A 19,034-nucleotide genomic window follows, 5' to 3' on the forward strand; every position below is an offset into this window, starting at 1 on the left:
GTAATGGTCTCACGGTTCCAGACTGTAGCGCCTAGAACCGCTCGGCCACTCCGGCCGGCCCTATTGCATCCCTGACATACTCTGTGAGATTTAAATCGGGAGAGCGAGCAACCACGCCATGCGTGCAATATCTTTCGTTTCTAAGAAAACATGAACTACCCGTCCTCTATGAAGACGAGCATTATAGTTCACAAGTACGACGTCTGGGCCCACAGCACCTCGCAACAACAGCAAATGAGATCCCAAGATCTCATCACGGTGCCTGACAGCAGAATGAAGAGGGTTTCGTATGGTAAACATAATCCCTGCCCACACTATTAGGGATTCTTCTCGATCTCGGTCTCTTTTCACAGCGCCTGAGTCCCGAAATCGCGTTCCCAGTACCCTCCAGATACGATTCTATCGAGACGCACTCTCCAGACTGAATCGAGACTCATCTATGAAAACAACATTGGCCCACTGTTCGACCGTCTAGGTGGCATGATGAAGACTCCACTGTAGATGTTCCCTGCTGTGAAGACGCATCAGAAGTAGACACACAGCAAGTCTCCGACAGTAAAGGCCAGTCTGCCGAAGCCTTCTGTACACCGTTTGCCTCGATAAAACACGTCCAGGGGATGCTGCGAGTTCACATGCCAGTTGCTGTGCAGTACTAAGGCCGTAATGTCATGCCCTTACAGACAAATAACGGTCCTCTCTTCTGAAGTCGCACGTGGTCGGCCCTGCCCTGGTCTTCGGGATACAGTTTCGATCTTTATAAATTGTCGCCTTATCCACAAAAAAACAGAGCGGTTCACATTAACCCAGCGGGCCAAATCAGTTTGTGACTGTCTTGCTTCATTTCTTTCTATGGCCCTCCACCGCAGAGTCTGGTAGGCATCTTTTCTGTGCCATACTGCACCGTCTGTGAGTGTGTATACAGCAATTGTGGATGCGGGGCTATCCAACAAACACTACCTCCTCTCATGGGTGTCCTGACGTCATCGTTAGCATTATTATCCATTGACTGGAATGCCATCTTCCGTGCAGAACACGACCGTACGGACATCTTGTTGACAGTTAGTATGATTATATCGAGGAATAGACACAGGGCAGGGAAATAGCAGTTTGTTGGTTTAATTTTGGACACCAGTGTATATGTACAACTATCAAGAAAGCATATGCAGTGTGATGCGTTTTCCTTGGTCAAAGCTGTACTAGTTTACTGTAACGTCACCGCACTGTTTCGAGAAGGGCCGTGGGAGGCCAAGTGTAGTAATATGAGGCTCCTGTCGCAATATTGGGTGCTTCGCCTCCAGTCGCCCTGCTACAATGGCAGTTATCAAGATTTAAGTGAGTTTGAACGTGGTGTTTTAGTCGGCCCAAGAGCTATGGGACACAGCACCTGCGAGGCAGCGATGAAGTGGGAATTTTCCCGTACGACCATTTCACAAGTGTACCGTGAATATCAGAAATCGGGTAAAACATCAAATCTCCGACATCGCTGCGGCTGGAAAAAGACCCTGCAAGAACGAGACCAACGATGACTGAAGAGAATTGTTCAACTCGACAGAAGTGCAACCCTTCCGCAAGTTGCTGCAAATTTCAATGATGGGCCATCAACAAGTGTCGGCGTGCGCACCATTCAACGAAACATCATCGATATGGGCTTTCGGAGCCGAAGGCCTACTCGTGTACCCTTGATACCTCGCCTCGCCTGGATCCATCAACAATGACATTGGACTGTTGACGACTGGAAACATGTTGCCTGCTCGACCGAGTCTCGCTTCAAATTGTATCGAGCAGATGGACGTGTGCGTTTATGGAGAGAACCTCATGAATCCATGGACCCCAGCAGGGGACTGTTCAAGCTGGTGGAGGCTCTGTAATGATGTAGGGCGTGTGCAGTTGAAGTGATATGGAACCCCTAGTACGTCGAGATACGACTCTGACAGGTGACACGTACGTAAGCATCCCCTCTGATCACCTGCATCTATTAATGTCCATTGTGAATTCCGAGGACTTGGGCAATTACAGCAGGACAATGCGACACCCCGCGGGACCATAAGTGCTACAGAGTGGCTGGAGGAACACTCTTCTGAGTTTAAACACTTCCGCTGGCCACCATACTCCCAAGGCATGAACATTATTGAGCATATCTGGGATGCCTAGCAACGTGCTGTTCAGAAGATGTATCCACCCCCTCGTACTCTTTTGGATTTATGGACAGCCCTCTAGGATTCACGGTGTCAGTTCCTTCCAGCACTCCATCAGACGTTAGTCGAGTCCATGCCACGTCGTATTGCGGCACTTCTGGTGCTCTCGGTGACCATACACGATATTAGGCAGGTGTACCAATTTCTTTGGCTCTTCAGTGTACTTACGCACCGTGTAGCTTTTGTGTTTGGTAACAGGTGAATATCGGTACTATCGTAACCTAGCGTAATCGATAATGTCACATGGCTCAGCTTTACTTCCATCAGTACTCCTCTCCTACTTTCCAAATATTACAGGAATTCTCCTGCACAGGTAGCGGGAGTAGCACTCCTAGAACTAACGGACATAACGGAGAAATGGCCTAGCAACAGCCTAGTGGTTTACTGCCAGATGAATCTTCCGCTCTGCAGCGGAGTGTATGCTCTTTTGATACTTGCTGGCATGGGAGAACTCCTGTGAAGATTGCAACGTAGGTGACAGGTCCTGGGAGTAGGAAAGCTGTGAGGGCGGGTCGTGAATCGTGTCTCGATAGCTCAGTCGGTAAGAACATTGGCAGCGGGAGGCAAGATTCCGCGTCTGTGTTTTAATCCACCATTAAGTTTTTCTGCCTGCCATATCGCTCCTACGACGTACGTCATAAACTGCTTTCTTCATCATAATTGTTTTGAAATTGACCTGAAACACTTAAATGGTTTGAAGCTGTTTCACTATTTCATTATAGCCTATCCTGATTTCTTGATACCTGCACCACATCCTTTCCGTGAGATTTCGGTTTGGTCCCCCCCCCCCCCCCCCCCCTCCCCAATGCCTTAGAACATTTAACAACAAAATCATATCTTCTTTTGGTAGTCGTTATCCGTGACTGTCTTTGCCTCTTCCACCTAAAATCGTTTCATTTTCTGTTTCGTGGGCAAATATGTCTTTTCATTCCCTCATACAGTATCAATATTCAAAGCACAGTTTCTCTTGCCGCACGCAAACCTAACTTTATTTCCAATAGAGGTGTCTTCGAAATTTACGCTTTCAGAAACATGGTCGTCAATTTTAGGCAAAGTTCGAAATCAACTGATTTATATTTTATTTTGGCAAACTGCAACTTGCGATTTACTTTCCTTGGTCTATCTTTGGTCCTTAGAGAGAATATACTCATAATGTTCCAAATACCGTATGTGTTTATTTATTTATGATTTGTGTGATATTGTGGCTGCGTGGTTGTGTGCCGAAATATAAACCCTAAAACCTGCATTTTGATAACCAATCGGCTCTAATATTTTACCTGGCATTTAATGTGGCGGTCACCTCTGGTAATATCTTGTTTAGGTTAGAAGGTTGTATGGTTTTAATTCATCTATAACAGTATACCACCACGAGTACGAAAATGTTTCGCCTAATACACTAGTTGTTGAGCCAACTTTTACTTCTAGGACAGCACTTAGCACAATTTCAACGGTTTTCGCAGTGATAAATTTGTGAAACATTGTGGGTGGTTATTGTCTGTGATAATGTGGTCGTTGCAACAGCGCAAATTAGTTTTAGCCACAACGAGGATTTCAGCCGGATACTTCTCGTTTTCGTCCAAATGAAATTTGAAGTTCCCTGCATACGCTCGTAATTGGGATTTCGCCAGCCCCCGTTCGTTTCTTTTCTGAATCGTCTAAAATATGAGCTGTACTGTGTTTACCAAACGTAACACGCACAAAGAACAACATAAAATATTTCTGACTTTTGAACACGAATGATCGTGTTTGCGTAATCATTCACGAGTATAGACAGTCCTATAGTACCTTTTAGTAAACATCGAGCAAAGAAAATGGCACGTTGACTTCTGTCTGCGAAGAGTTCCTTACTGTAATTTCAAAGCTGTTTTTAATTCACTAGGTGACAGCACGGGGTTTATCGAACGCATTCCAGGACTCGATGGGATGTTAAACCTTAACACTGCTTTCTTCCGTTCAATGCTACCATCTGCCTCTGAAGAGGGACCTTCTTTGAGGTCAATGTGCGCTTAAAAATGTTCCGTTGCGGAGGGCTCGTTTTCCAGTTACGGTATGATGGAGACGAAAGCAACGGCGGCAGCGCTAGCAATTAGGACTGGTAGATCTGTAGTTAAGATCAGCCCACTCAGTGCCCACACTGGCGGCAGCTTGTGCACTCATTAGCGTCCGCTCGCAAGTTTTCTCGTCACGTATTGTTCCTCGAAGCAGTCGTCCGTTAAAGGACAGTAAACGAACCCGGAGCATTTCTTTCGTCATCTCGCCTGTGCAATGCTGTAGACTATCTGGAACATGATCCAAATTAAAACACTGCTTGCTGGCACTTTCTACTCAACGATTTGCCACGAAATCTCTGTTTGATGTACTGACTTCTCGAGATTTGTAATTGGGTGCAGGTGTGAGCAAACAGGCGACTTAATGCCTGTCAGAACATGTTTCCCAGCATGACTAGTGCAGAGCATTCACGGCGCAATACCGCACCTGCAGCTTAGGTGGAGTGATGAGTCAGTATATGGAAGCGATTTGTTTTTATTTCATTCTCACCTTTCGCTGCACGCATAATACATACACATTTACAGTTCATCGTTGAAAATATGTTGATATTCTTTCGACATTCAGTTCCTTCTCCCTCTGTATTTTAATTAGTAAGTATCGCATCTCGAACTGGAAAAACAATTTTCGCGAAATAGCAGTAGGTATGATGTTTCTGAGGCACAGGAAAGAGAAAAATTAGCTTTCTCTCTAATGTTAAAGAGGAGCATTTGAAAACAAACCACTAACTTACTGACTACCAAAAAGCTCGTTTCTCTTCTGGAAATAGGTTATATTCTACATAAAACAGAAATGTTGGAAGATTGTTGGCCAGTAGTAAGTCTGCCACACGCTTCAGTCTGGAACCGCGTGACCGCTACGGTCGCAGGTTCGAATCCTGCCTCGGACATGGATGTGTGTGATGTCCTTAGGTTGGTTAGGTTTAAGTAGTTCAAAGTTCTAGGGGACTGATGACCACAGATATTAAGTCCCATAGTGCTCAGAGCCATTTGAACCACTTTTTAAGTCTGCCACAATGGTCACACTAGATGATGTCTGAAGACAGTGTTCCTTCTTCTGCGTGTAGAAAAAACTGCACGTCAGTATAGCATATGGGTAATTTAATTAGCTGGGAAGCAGTGCCGGCGGCATACGTATGGCATAAAGAGAATTAAAATTCACATTCATTCTCTGGTCCTTCCGGACGTTTCTATTCCTAGAGAAAAATACACGACGCGAATATGAGCGATACAGAGTCTGAGTACATCAACCATCACACAAGGGAAAAGAAACGCTACCAAAAAGTAAACAAAAAATTAACCCTATATGCAGGCACAGTGTGACGCAAAGATTATCTCTGAGCTTCAGTCATAAGAAAAATAGTTTGATTGGTTGACCTAGGAACCGGATCGAGCAAACTGATGGTAGGCGCAAGGCTAAGGCCAATGTAGTATGAGACCTGAAGAGATGATAAATTTTTCACTGTCTGAAAGTTTTCAAATATGTGTCTTCCCGAGATTAAAAAGTAAAGGCTGAATATTTCGGGAAAACACATTTTTCAATAATATTGCCAGTGTAATTGTTTTAGTAAATGCTAATATAGTATTGATAATCTTATTTGTTGTATTGCAGACGTAGCAATAATGCAGCACTATTTGTTACTTCAGTACAAGTAGTAGTAATATTATTATTGGCATCAGAAAATCTAAAGCTATTCCCCATAGTCCTGCAACTGTTGCAGAAACATTGTTTGTGCCACGAATGTTGGACTAAGACAGTAACTTTAAAATAAAGTGGGAACTTCACAACAGCTTGAATAGGGCCCAGACTTTCTTCCGTATGTGCTACCACTAGCAAATAAGTTAACACTTTGGGTAAAACACAGAAACATTTGTGGTAATGGAACAGAGCTTTTTTTGGATAGGGACTACAGTGGCGCAGAAATACATTGACTTTGCTGGTACGTATGTTTATGATTAATGTTAAGAAGATTGATTCTGTTTTGTAACATAGATAGGAAACTGAGGAAAACAGTACTGGGACGCTTTTTATATAGTCATCTGTCATTAACTTTTTATGCAGTCCTCCATCTCTTCCTGTATGTTGCTAATCATCTCACCTTTGCATAACTATTGCACGTAGCTTCCTCATTGATTTTGTTTACATTTTGCTATTGTTTTATGACTATAAAGCTAGTCTATCGCTCCTCCCAGTGTCAATAAATTGTTCATAGAAACAATTAGCACGAGCCCAGTTTAACTGTACTTTCTTATAATAACAATTTACTAGAGACTTCTTCCAACGTGTATTTTTCCTTGCCCCCATCCCCCCTTCACTTTGTACTCCTTCTGTCCATGTATTCTCGGCATTCGTGCTTCGCACCACAATACAAACGCTTCCACTAATTTGTTTAGCGATTATGCCACACGCTGTGGTAAGCTTCCAGCTCCAGACGTACAGTTCCAGGAACATCCTTTTCAGTTCCAGATTAATACTTGAAACCAGTAGCTTCACTTTTGAAGAAAAGAAACTGTTTCCAGAATGAGATTTTCACTCTGCAGCGGAGTGTGCGCTGATATGAAACTTCCTGGCAGATTAAAACTGTGTGCCCGACCGAGACTCGAACTCGGGACCTTTGCCTTTCGCGGGCAAGTGCTCTACCATCTGAGCTACCGAAGCACGACTCACGCCCGGTACTCACAGCTTTACTTCTGCCAGTATCTCGTCGGGCACACAGTTTTAATCTGCCAGGAAGTTTCAAAAGAAACTGTGTCAGTTTGCTTCTGATATTTTCTTTGTTTCCGTTATCTTGCGTAACCTTTTTTCAGGATAGCGGTATTCTTCCTCCTATTGTGTTCTTTGTAATTTTTCCCATACTACACTTTTAGCAACTTAACTCTAAACATTGTTTGGACGCAGAAAATTAGCAAGTTTGGAATTAAAGCCCGTATTCACTGACCCACAGTAAATTTTAATATTTAAACGGACATTTTATGTTCCAGTGCAAATGAATTTCGGTAAAATATGGCACTAATACACAGAGCCTGTTGTCACAAAGGCTCTCAAAATGTTAAAGAGTCTTGGATAGTCAAGGACTCAACAGTGACTCAACACTACGTTTACTTACCAACAGGGCACAGTGAATAACTGCTGCGTAACTTCGCAGTATGAAGTAACAGATTCTGTAACTCAACTACAATAAGAACTCATCTGATGGTAAGTGTCCGTGAGGTTCTTTGTGAATTCCTATCTCTGTGTAAAACGAAGGGGAAAACCACTCTTCATGTGCCTTCACAGTTCCCCATATTTCATGCTCACAGTGTTGATGTAGTTTGGATACAGTAGCCCGAACCATCACGTAATTCCTACTGTCGAGACTTCGTACTCACCGCTACCCTCTCTCCCTCCTATAAGGTGCTGCAAAGATCTATTTCTTCCTCGGTGCACGTTCACTTTTATTGTTTTGTTCAGTTATTATAGTCACCGGACGGTTCTGCGCCGTTAAAAAGTGAGGAGAAGTTACTGTTCGCCGTATTTTCATGTCTATAGAACGAACTGAGTACGGCTGCTCTCAGAGAAGCTGTTATAAGGGTTCAGAACGGATCATTACCCATTGACACACGGCTTTCTCCTTACGTCGCGAGGAGCCACCAGTGGCTCAAAGTTGTGACACACGACTGTGGCCGACCGGAGTGGCCGTGCGGTTCTAGGCGCTACAGTCTGGAACCGAGCGACCGCTACGGTCGCAGGTTCGAATCCTGCCTCGGGCATGGATGTGTGTGATGTCCTTAGGTTAGTTAGGTTTAAGTAGTTCTAAGTTCTAGGGGACTGATGACCACAGATGTTAAGTCCCATACTGCTCAGAGCCATTTGAACCATTTGAATCCTGCCTCGGGCATGGATGTGTGTGATGTCCTTAGGTTAGTTAGGTTTAATTAGTTCTAAGTTCTAGGCGACCGATGACCTCAGAATTTAAGTCGCATAGTGCTGAGAGCTATTTGAACCATTTGAACCATTTTGAACACGACTGTGTGTTTAACATGAGTGTGTTTAACATGACGACCTGAGAGCAGACCTGGGTCTCTCACAACACCTGCCCTCTGTTTTAAATAATAATGAACTGAATGTGGTTCGTGATCTAAAGTTCTGTGTGATGTCAGGAATTCTTCCAAAAATACTGGGTCTGTGATATTCGTGTATCACAGAGTGGCATGGTCATACATTATTTCTGAGTAGTCACCCAGCCATATTCATCTAACCCCTTTTTTAAGTGTGTTTATACTGGTATTTTATACCCGATTTTATCTAGTTGATCGGCAGTGTTCTACGTGATTTTTATAGACGGTCTTGTACGCTTTTCCTGATGTCAGTGTTTAATTTTATATTCTTATTTGTCAACACATTAACATACAATCAAAACACAAAATCGCTTTTCCTTATGTCAGTGTTGAATTTTATATTCCTGTTTGTCAACACATTGGTACAAAAGGTTCAAATGGCTCTGAGCACTGCGGGACTTAACATCTAAGGTCATCAGTCCCCTAGAACGTAGAACTACTTAAACCTAACTAACCTAAGGACATCACACACATCCAAGCCCGAGGTAGGATTCGAACCTGCGTCCGTAGCGGTCGCGTGGTTCCAGACTGAAGCGTCTAGAACCGCAAGGCCAAACCGGCCGGCTATCAACACATTAACGTACAATCAAGACACACAATTTCAAGACATATTTTAATTACTTAAAGGCACAGCATTATTTTCCTTCGTCAATTTGTTAATTTCATTTAATTATTCAGTTTGAGGTTTTTTGATGTGTGCATCAATGATCTATAAATTTAACAAGTAATGCCATCTCTTCGTGTAAATTATTTAATTTTCTTTCTGGCAAAGCCGTAATTATAAATTTAATTATTTTTGTGATACATTCTATACAAGGTGGTCAGAAACTGTCTGAAAAGCCTGTAAGGGTGTTTCAAGGAAAATGTGCTGAGAAATAACTGTTAAGAAAAAGACTCGAATCATTACACCGTTTCCGATTTATTAAGCATCGAAATTAGCCAATCAGGCTGTTGCGCGCAGGAATTCAAGCAGCCTGTCAGAGGCGGCGTCTTTGTTTGGTTTCTTCAAAACGAACAAACTTAGCTTTTGAGCACCTACCTTGGATTCATCACTTCCGAAAAAGGCACATTTTAAGTGGTAATGAACATTTCAATAAGTGGTAATTCACAGATGTCTGTGCATTTGCGCATTTTATCGCGTGCAAGTGCCTGAAATGGTGCGCCAGCGGCCTGATTGGCGAACGTCAATGCTAAGTAACTCGTAATCGGTGTAACTTATCGGATTTTTTTCTTAAGAGTTATTTCTCAGTTCAACCTCTCATGAAACACCCTCACACGAATTTCAGACTGTTTCTTACCAATGTCGAAACAGTATACTGTGTGATGAAAGCAATATGAAAGTAAGAGTATTTTATTGCGTCTGTAGGAGAACTATACTGGTCAGGTGAAAACTGCATTTACTTAACAGCATAAATTAGTAGCTTCTGACCATCTGGCAATGTTGTGTGGCGGTATATGTATGTTTGGAATATTGTGGTATGAAAGCGCGCTTGACATAATGGCTGCGGCGATATACCAGGGAGAGATGAGGAAATTTGTTGCCCGGTATAATGAGATGCGAAAGTGCCATGGTGATGCCAGTCAAGTCAGGACGTCCACAGTAACAATCAAGGTAAGTTCGAAAACGTCTTGTAAAGTGCCGCTTCTCGCTCACTATTTCGATACTTTTTTCATGTCATTGAAAACAATATAAAAACTCATTTTCTTTTATTCTACATCCTATCACCATAAAGAAGTAGTTTGATTGACAGTTAAAGCCGTATGACGTCACTTCACGAAAATATTTTTTGCCATTGCAGAACGTAGCTCCACAGTTGGTTTTACTATTATAGCACTATTGCTTATGCGTAATTAGTAATATGAACTGAATGTACGTTGACGTGAATGTTTATTATCATTATTATTATTATTTTCCACGTGATTATATTTCATCATGTTACACTTTATGATAGCAAAGTTTATCAGGGTAACATGTCAATAACAATCGTTTTCTCCTTTTTTTAAAATTAAAATTTCAAAATTCTCCAAATACATCAGATTGAGATTCCATAACTGTGTGTTTTGGAGTATTTTCTTTGTATTACGGTGTTGGGTAGTCTGATGCATTCATGGTCGCATCTCTTATTTAAGCGGAATAATTAAATAATAAATCTTAACTGCCGCCTTATAGGGTTCTTCGCAGAATCGGAGAAGATAGGAACATATGGTGTACACTGACACACGGAAAGGTCAGCATGATAGGACATTTGTTAGGACATCAGGGAATGAATGTAGAGGTTAAAACTGCATGGAACACAGAGATTGAAATACATCAACAAACTATTCAGAATTTAGTGTGGAAGTGCTAATCTTGATTGAAGAGACTAACACAAGAGAGGGGGTCGTGGCAGTGTGCATAGAATCAGTCAGAAGACTAACTAAAAATATTTCCCGAATACTCTCCAATGTCTTAGCATTAGGCCTTTATTTGTGAAAAGAATAAAGTGTCATAGCAAGTCTGCGGACTCATTTACGGACTTTTTGTCTTCAGTTATCATCAGGCCACCTCGCTCAATAGGAATATTTGAGCAGTTTGCTTTACGATCCCAAGATATTTGATCCAAGCGTTTACAATACAGAGTAGTAGTAGAAGAAGAAAAAGAAGTAGGCTTCTAAGGGACTCGAAGCTCCCGTGCCGATCTCACACGATTCCTCCAGATGCTCCTATCTTGTGCTGCCTCTTGCCAATTATTTATTCCCAATCTTTCGCATATGCAATCAATTTCACTGCACCAAGGACTCCTGGGTCTCCCCCTTGTCTTTTGCCATAAGGATTCTCCCTGAATATTCTTAACACAATTTGGTCTTCTTTCATTTTCATCAGATGTCCCAGGAATTTGAAATGCTCAACACGCTCGAATTTGTCTTCACCAACTATTAGATGTGACTGGTTATCCAATTGATCTCTACATCTTTGAACTATCATGTATTTCGTTTTCTCGTCATTTACTTTCAGGCCAAGTCTTGATGCTTCTGTTGCAAGCTCCACAAATAATTGCCTAATCTCTATTTCACTGTTTCCAATGATCACTATGTCATCTGCATATGCTAACACGTTAATTTTGCTTTCTTGGAGGATCCCAGCAGGTACCAGTTTGAGTTTCTTGACAACTCTTTCTAAAGCTATTTTGAAGAGAAGGGGGGACAAAGCATCTCCTTGTCTTAACCCAGATATACAGAGTATATCGCAAAATAAATCCACATAGGCAGCCGAGGAGGAGCTACAAATGCTGTTATTTATTGCTAAATAATATCCTCGGATCCTAAAGAAAACTACGCAAATACTTATGTTGAGCGAAATGACATAGTGATAATCAACTGAAGGCATAAAGTGCCGTGGAAGACACTAATGGATCTTCAAGTAACAGTGAATGATAATAAGACACTAAATAATAATACTATAATTCTGAATTTATGTGTTCTCTTTTCGATTTAGACTCAATCATAAAAACTGATTTGGGAATTGTGAAAAGTGGCCAACGGAAAAGGGATCGGAAAATTTCCGAAAAACTTAAGTATAAACTTAAGTGGGATGAAACGCGGACTGAGAATTATCCATCTTGTCCTATCCCATATCACTGAGAGAGAAACTGAAGAAAGAGTAAACTTCCTGGACCTAACCACACATAAATAAACGATAAACATAAGTCCCCAATATACAGAAAACTTACCACAACCAACGTAATCACCCACAACCAATTTAATAAGCCAATAACACATAAAGAAGTCAGCTTCAGGCAAACACATTTCCCTGTCACTTCCTTTAAACAGCAACAGGTCTGCATGTTCCTGTGGTGTAACAAACGGCACTTTGAGAGTGGAATTAATGTATCTATGACAGGACATTGCCACAAACAATAGCACAAACAGAAAGGCCAACAGAAGAATTCCTACCCGCTGCACTGCATTGCGCCAGACTGTGATAACGTTGAGGCTGCAGACGTGATCCTACTGCGATGACGGCAGCCAATGTAAACATTCCTGACACCGATTTACACACGGGGTCTCCGGTTCGATTCCCGGCGGGGTCAGGGATTTTCACCTGCCTCGAGATGACAGTGTTTGTGTTGTCCTCATCATTTCATCATCATTCATGCAAGTGGCGAGATTGGACTGAGCAAAGATTGGGAATTTGTCGGGCGCTGATAACCGCGCAATTGAGCGCCCCACAATCCAAACATCATCATCATCCGATTTATAGGGGCCTGGGTTGAGACCCCTATTGTTGTCAGGATGACGAAGTGTGGAGTTGGTTCGTTCAGGAGAGGGGACCAAACAGCGAGGACACCGGTCCCATCGGATCGAGGAAGGATGGGCCCTTTCACAGGAAGCATTCCGACATTTACCTGAAGCGATTTAGGGGAATCACGGAAAACGTAAATCAAGTTGGCCGGACGGGGGTTTGAACCGTCGTTCTCCCGAATGCGCGTCCATTGTAGGGGTAGGAGGGGCAAGGAAAAATACGCGTTGGGAGAAGTCTCTAGAAAATTCTTATTGTAAGAAAGTATAGTTAAACTGGGCTCGTGCTACTGTTTCTATGAACAGACCAATTGTGTGATTGGATTGAGGAGTTCCTAGATAACAGAATGCAGCATGCTATTCTCAATGGACAGAAGTCCTCCGAAGTAAGAGTGATTTCAGGTGTGCCGCAGGAGAGTGTCGTAGGACCGTTGCTATTCACATTATACATAAATGACCTTGTGGATGACATCGGAAGTTTGCGGATGATGCTGTGGTATATCGAGAGGTTGTAACAATGGAAAATTGTACTGAAATGCAGGAGGATCTGCAGCGAATTGACGCATGGTGTAGGGAATGGCAATTGAATCTCAATGTAGACAAGTGTAATGTGCTGCGAATACATATAAAGAAAGATTCCTTATCATTTAGCTACAATATAGCAGGTCAGCAACTGGAAGCAGTTAATTCCATAAATTATCTGGGAGTATGCTTTAGGAGTGATTTAAAATGGAATGATCATATAAAGTTGATCGTTGGTAAAGCAGATGCCAGACTGATATTCATTGGAAGAATCCTAAGGAAATACAATCCGAAAACAAAGGAAGTAGGTTACAGTACGCTTGTTCGCCCACTGCTTGAATACTGCTCAGCAGTGTGGGATCCGTACAAGATAGGGTTGATAGAAGAGATAGAGAATATCCAACGGAGAGCAGCGCGCTTCGTTACAGGATCATCTAGTAATCGCGAAAGCGTTACGGAGATGATAGATAAACTCCAGTGGAAGACTCTGCAGGAGAGACGCTCAGTAGCTCGGTACGGGCTTTTGTTGAGGTTTCGAGAACATACCTTCACCGAGGAGTCAAGCATTATATTGCTCCCTCCTACGTATATCTCGCGAAGAGACCATGAGGGTAAAATCAGAGAGATTAGAGCCCACACAGAGGCATACCGACAATCCTTCTTTCCACGAACAATACGAGACTGGAATAGAAGAGAGAACCGATAGAGGTACTCAAGGTACCCTCCGCCACACACCGTCAGGTGGCTTGCGGAGTATGGATGTAGATGTATCATCCACTGCACCACCTCGCTCCGTCGAGAGTGGAGTGCGGTGGAACAGGGCAGTCGCCGCTTTTGGCACTAATGGAACAGCATTATCGAAACAAGAATTTGTTACATCAAAGTTAACAATCATTGTTTTTATCCTTCTGTATGACGGCGCCCAGGCAAATGGCGGCGCAGAGCATAGCAGTATGTTGACTCTGTCTCAGCATTCTTCAGAGGACGTCACCCCGTCGGCATCCGTTTACGTAAACACGGTGTTGGGCGGACGTCAGGTAACGCTGCTGGCTGGCATAGCAGTATAGCAGGCACTGGTGCCCAGGGCAGCGAACGCGCATAGGCAGAGCACTCTAGTAGACATAAAATGGGTGTATTCGAGTTAACCTCTCAGCTGCTATGCAGGGTGTTGAAATGAACATCATAGCCCCTCCACCACCGGAACCGGGGGATGTCAATGACTGCTTACAGGTACTATTCAGTGGCAGCAGCGATTAGCACGCCTCCCTAATACTGCGACAGGTTGATCGTGTTCCAAACACCATCAGTTCAACCCAGCTACCCACAGGCAGAGAAGTCTCCAAGTCTTCTCCTTAGTGGTTGATGTGTCAGTAGCTCACAGCTACCAAGCAAGCAGACCGGACAGGTAGCAGTTTGAAGGCGGAAGTCATCTCGGTGAGCAGTAGCAGCACAACACAGGTTCTCCTTCGTAGCTGGTATACTGAAACATAATTCATGTGAAGGGTCGGAATCTGGAGTATTCGTATTTATTACTCTTCATCTGAGGCAATGACGTTATGTACGGCCAGCGAGGACCGAAGGTCCAGGCACATCAGCGGTCTTCAGCATCTGTGTATTTCGCAAGAATGACTTTCAGAGCTTCGGCTTATTGACTTTCCGCCATATCAGCAAGTAGATAGGTTTTCTTGAGAAACTTTCACTTTCTCTTGCGGAATGAGTTATGTCCGATGCCTTCCGAATTTGCTCCGCTATTCGCAGTGTCAGCTTTACGCCTGTTTGCTATTCTGATGGCAACACAGGGCGTTGGCCCAGCTTGCCTTGGCTCGGTGCACTTACTCGGGATCTTCATGTTTTTGTAGTTTGCACGAGTCAGGTTAGGTGGCAAAATTTCGTTGGCCCCGGCGAGAAATCCACTGTGAGTTTAAGGAACTAAGCTGTTTCACAGGTATGGGGAGAACATTTTAATGTCAAGCACAAAGGACGATAAACAAAAACAGCAATACATGAAATATGTTCACAGTTGCGAATACGAACAACCATCAGCTGTGAAATCTAAAGACAACAAGGAAAACTTGGCCGGACTGGTACTTGAAACCGGATTTCCCGCTTTGCGCGAGCGCTCTCCTTCATTGTTAGGCTATCCGTGCACGAATCACGGCCAGACCAGAGCTTCCATTTGTCGTCGTTCCTGCGTAACATCATTCCTGCGTCACAACCGGTAATCGCACACAAATTATGCAGTTTTTGGGGAGGACATTTTAACTGAAAATGGCTGCCTGGTATCTCCTGATATCTACCACATCACAGTGCTGTGTTGCAGAGCAGAACAATGCAATGTTCCTTAGGGCATGCACTTGTACTTGAATTACATTCTAATTACTACATTTTTTGTACAGAAATCGGAGAAAAATACATGATATGTTAATACACATTTTCTTGTGTTAAAGAAAAACTCACGAAATGTCCAGGTGTTTATGATGTTCATCAAAAGGCTATTTACTCTGGAGAAATTATGAAGAACAGAATCACATTATTGTGTTCTATCTTGTTTTTCAGTAACTTGCACCGAAGGGCCAAAACATTATGACCATGCTTAATAGCGTGTTAATCCACTTTCCAAGCACAGTACGGGAGCGATTATACTTGATATGGATCCTACATGTCCCTGATAGGTTTTCAGAAGTACGTGGCACGAGATCTCGCCCCGCAGGTCACTAAATTCCAGTAAATTACTGGGTGGTGGTTTGTGGGCACGCTGCTGGCGCCCGATATTTATTCCAATAGGTACAGATCAGGTACATTTGCTAGCCAAGACATCAGTGTGAATTCAGTACCATGCTCCTCGAATCACTGCAGCACGATTATGGCCTTCCGTAGAGTTATCCTGCTAGAAAGTGTCATCGCCAGGAGAGAAGACTTCAACCATGAAGGAATGCAGGTGGTCTGCAATAATATTCAGGTAGTTCACTGCTGTCACGGTGTCTTCGAGTACTACCACAGGTATCGTAGAAGCCCAACTCAGTGCACCCCATACCATTATTCTGCTGTAATCAGCCTTCATCTGTGGCGTGGATCATGTTTCAAGTAGCCATTCGCCTCGATGACGGCTTGTAAGGACCCAACCATCGACCGTGTGTAACAAGAAATGCAATTCATTCGACAGGCGACACGTTTCTGTTCATCCACGGTGAAACCTCAGTGATGCCGTGCCCACTGGAATCGTAATGACGATGTCGTTGGGTCAACACAGCAACACGTAAGGGCGTGTGATGTGGAGCTCCATGTTCAACAGTGGCTTTCGAGCGGTGTGCTCCGAAACACTTGTGCCTACATCAGCATTGTGCTCTGACGTCAGATCTGTCACAGATTGCTGCCTATACTGGATTGCAAAGAGGGGGATCCTCCAACCTTTGTGTTTAGTAGGGAGACGTGGAAGTCCATTACTATATTTCACTATCCTTCAACCACACTCCATAGGTGCTCACGACAGTAGTACGCAAACAGCCGACCAGCTTCGTAGTTCAGAGATTCTCGCTTCCAGCTTCAGCGCCACAACAATGTGCCCTTTGTCAAAACCGCTTTTATCAGTAGCCTTCCGCATTTGCGGCCCGTATCTTCGCTACAATGACTGCTCATTCGTGTATCTTCCGCTTACATTCTTTCCTTACTGCGTCACTTGCTCGCAACACTACCAGAAGCCATTCTACCTCCCGGTGGGCAGAGGTCGTAATGTTTTGGCTCATCATTGTATTTCCGTTTTTTGTGCCACTTATGAAGGTTTCAAGTTCTCCTTACAAAAAATTTCATATGACACTTTTATCCATTTTTAACACCTAGGAAAAAGTGTTCAGTATCATTAATCTGGGTGGCTGTTGTTGATTTGGGGTAACTGTTAATGAGATAAGGATTGATGTACTGGTGGTAGTGTCTGACAAAATGCCTCCCCTGTTAGTCTACACACACAGATGTCCAAGAACGATAAATAGTCTTACATATGCCAACTTACTTACTCACTCCTTGTCGCTACAACCCATGTAGGGCCTGGCCTCCTGGACAGTCTCCGCCCAGTCTTCTCTGCTGGTTGCCTTGGTTCCCCATCTTCTCACTCCCAGTGTTCTCAAGTCCTCCTCCACGTTATCTAACCGTGTGTTCCTTGGTCTGCCCTTTATACGGTGCCTACCTGATTTACCATTGAAAACTTTCTTGACTGAGCTGCTCTCCACCATTCATTCTACATGTCCCAACCAACGTAGTCTATTACTCTTTATTTCTGTCACGACATCGGGTTTGTTATACAACTCTCTGATCTCATTATTTCTGATTTCCCAAAAAACCCTATCATTCACTGAAACAACTCCTCATCATTTTGTGTCATCGTCCAAATCTCCGTAACATACATCACGACAGGTTCATTACTATACAGTATACGCATATTCAGATTCTTACTAAGGGGTCTTGCTTCAAAAACTTAAATCAGTGCAAAGCAACTGCTGTTACCAGCTGCAATCATTGCATGTGTACATACCTGCTTATAGATATTTATCAATCTGTGTAAGTTAGCCGGCCGCGGTGGCCGAGCGGTTCTAGGCGCTTTAGTCCGGAACCGCGCTGCTGCTACGGTCGCAGGTTCGAAAACTGCCTCGGGCAGGGATGAGTGTGATGTCCTTAGGTTAGTTAGGTTTAAGTAGCTCTAAGTCTAGGGGACTGATGACCTCAGATGTTAAGTCTCATAGTGCTCAGAGCCATTTGAAACATTTTTTTTGTGTAAGTTATGTCTGTGGGAGTGTTGTGATTTATAATGCAGTACTGATATTTTGCTATCTGTATCTATGGGCTATTTTGAGTGAGAGTACACCACTAATTGATAAATAGGCAACTGGTTTCTCTTCGACTTCAGTGTGTCATCTGGCTTTCAGTCACTTTTGCTTTTATTTATGAGACTGTCTACAAATGCATTATTTTCCTCAACGGATGTAGCTGTTTGTGACTCTTCATATTAAGTTAGGTCACGTGTCACAAGCTCCACAATATACATATGAGTCATCTGAATTGTTACCGCTCTCATTTCTCAGCTGTCACAGTGACGTGGTGTCACCGTGACGTTACCTCGCTCACATGCTAACTGGTGCTGGCGGCGAGGTGGTTATTTACTAATTCGATACGCGCTTTCCGATAATTAGAACGTGAGAGACAGTTTGATATTCTATGTTCCGACGAGACAACAAATAAGACACGTACAGAAATTATGAATTACAGTGAGGAACTGTCATGTTGCTGTGTAAGACAATGTATCACTGTTCTTCCGCTGTACCTCGAACTTAATTTGCATAAAATATTCATCTGCATACTTATACACTCCGAAACCACCGTATGGTACATGGCGGAGGTACCTTGTACTACTACCATTGATTCCCTTTCCACTTGGAAATGGAGTGGGAGAAAAACGACTGTCAGTATGCCTACTTACGAACCCTAGTGTCTCATCTTATCTCCGCGGTCCTCACGAGAAATGTACGTTGGTGGCAGTAGAAGCCGGCCGGTGTGGCCATGCGGTTCTAGGCGCTTCAGTCTGGAACCGCGTGACCGCTACGGTCGCAGATTCGAATCCTGCCTCGGGCATGGATGTGTGTGATGTCCTTAGGTTAGTTAGGTTTAAGTAGTTCAAAGTTCTAGGGGACTGATGGCCACAGATGTTAAGTCCCATAGTGCTCAGAGCCATTTGAACCATTTGGCAGTAGAATCGTTCTGCAGTCAGCTGCAAACGCCGTTTCTCTAAATTTTCTCAATAGCGTTTCCCGAAAAGAACTTCGTGTTCTCTCCACGAATTCCAATATGAGTTCGCGAAGCATCTCCATAACACTTGCATAGTGATCGTACCTACCGGTACCAAATCTAG

The sequence above is a fragment of the Schistocerca piceifrons genome, chromosome 4 (assembly GCF_021461385.2).
Source record: "Schistocerca piceifrons isolate TAMUIC-IGC-003096 chromosome 4, iqSchPice1.1, whole genome shotgun sequence".
NCBI lineage: Eukaryota > Metazoa > Arthropoda > Insecta > Orthoptera > Acrididae > Schistocerca > Schistocerca piceifrons.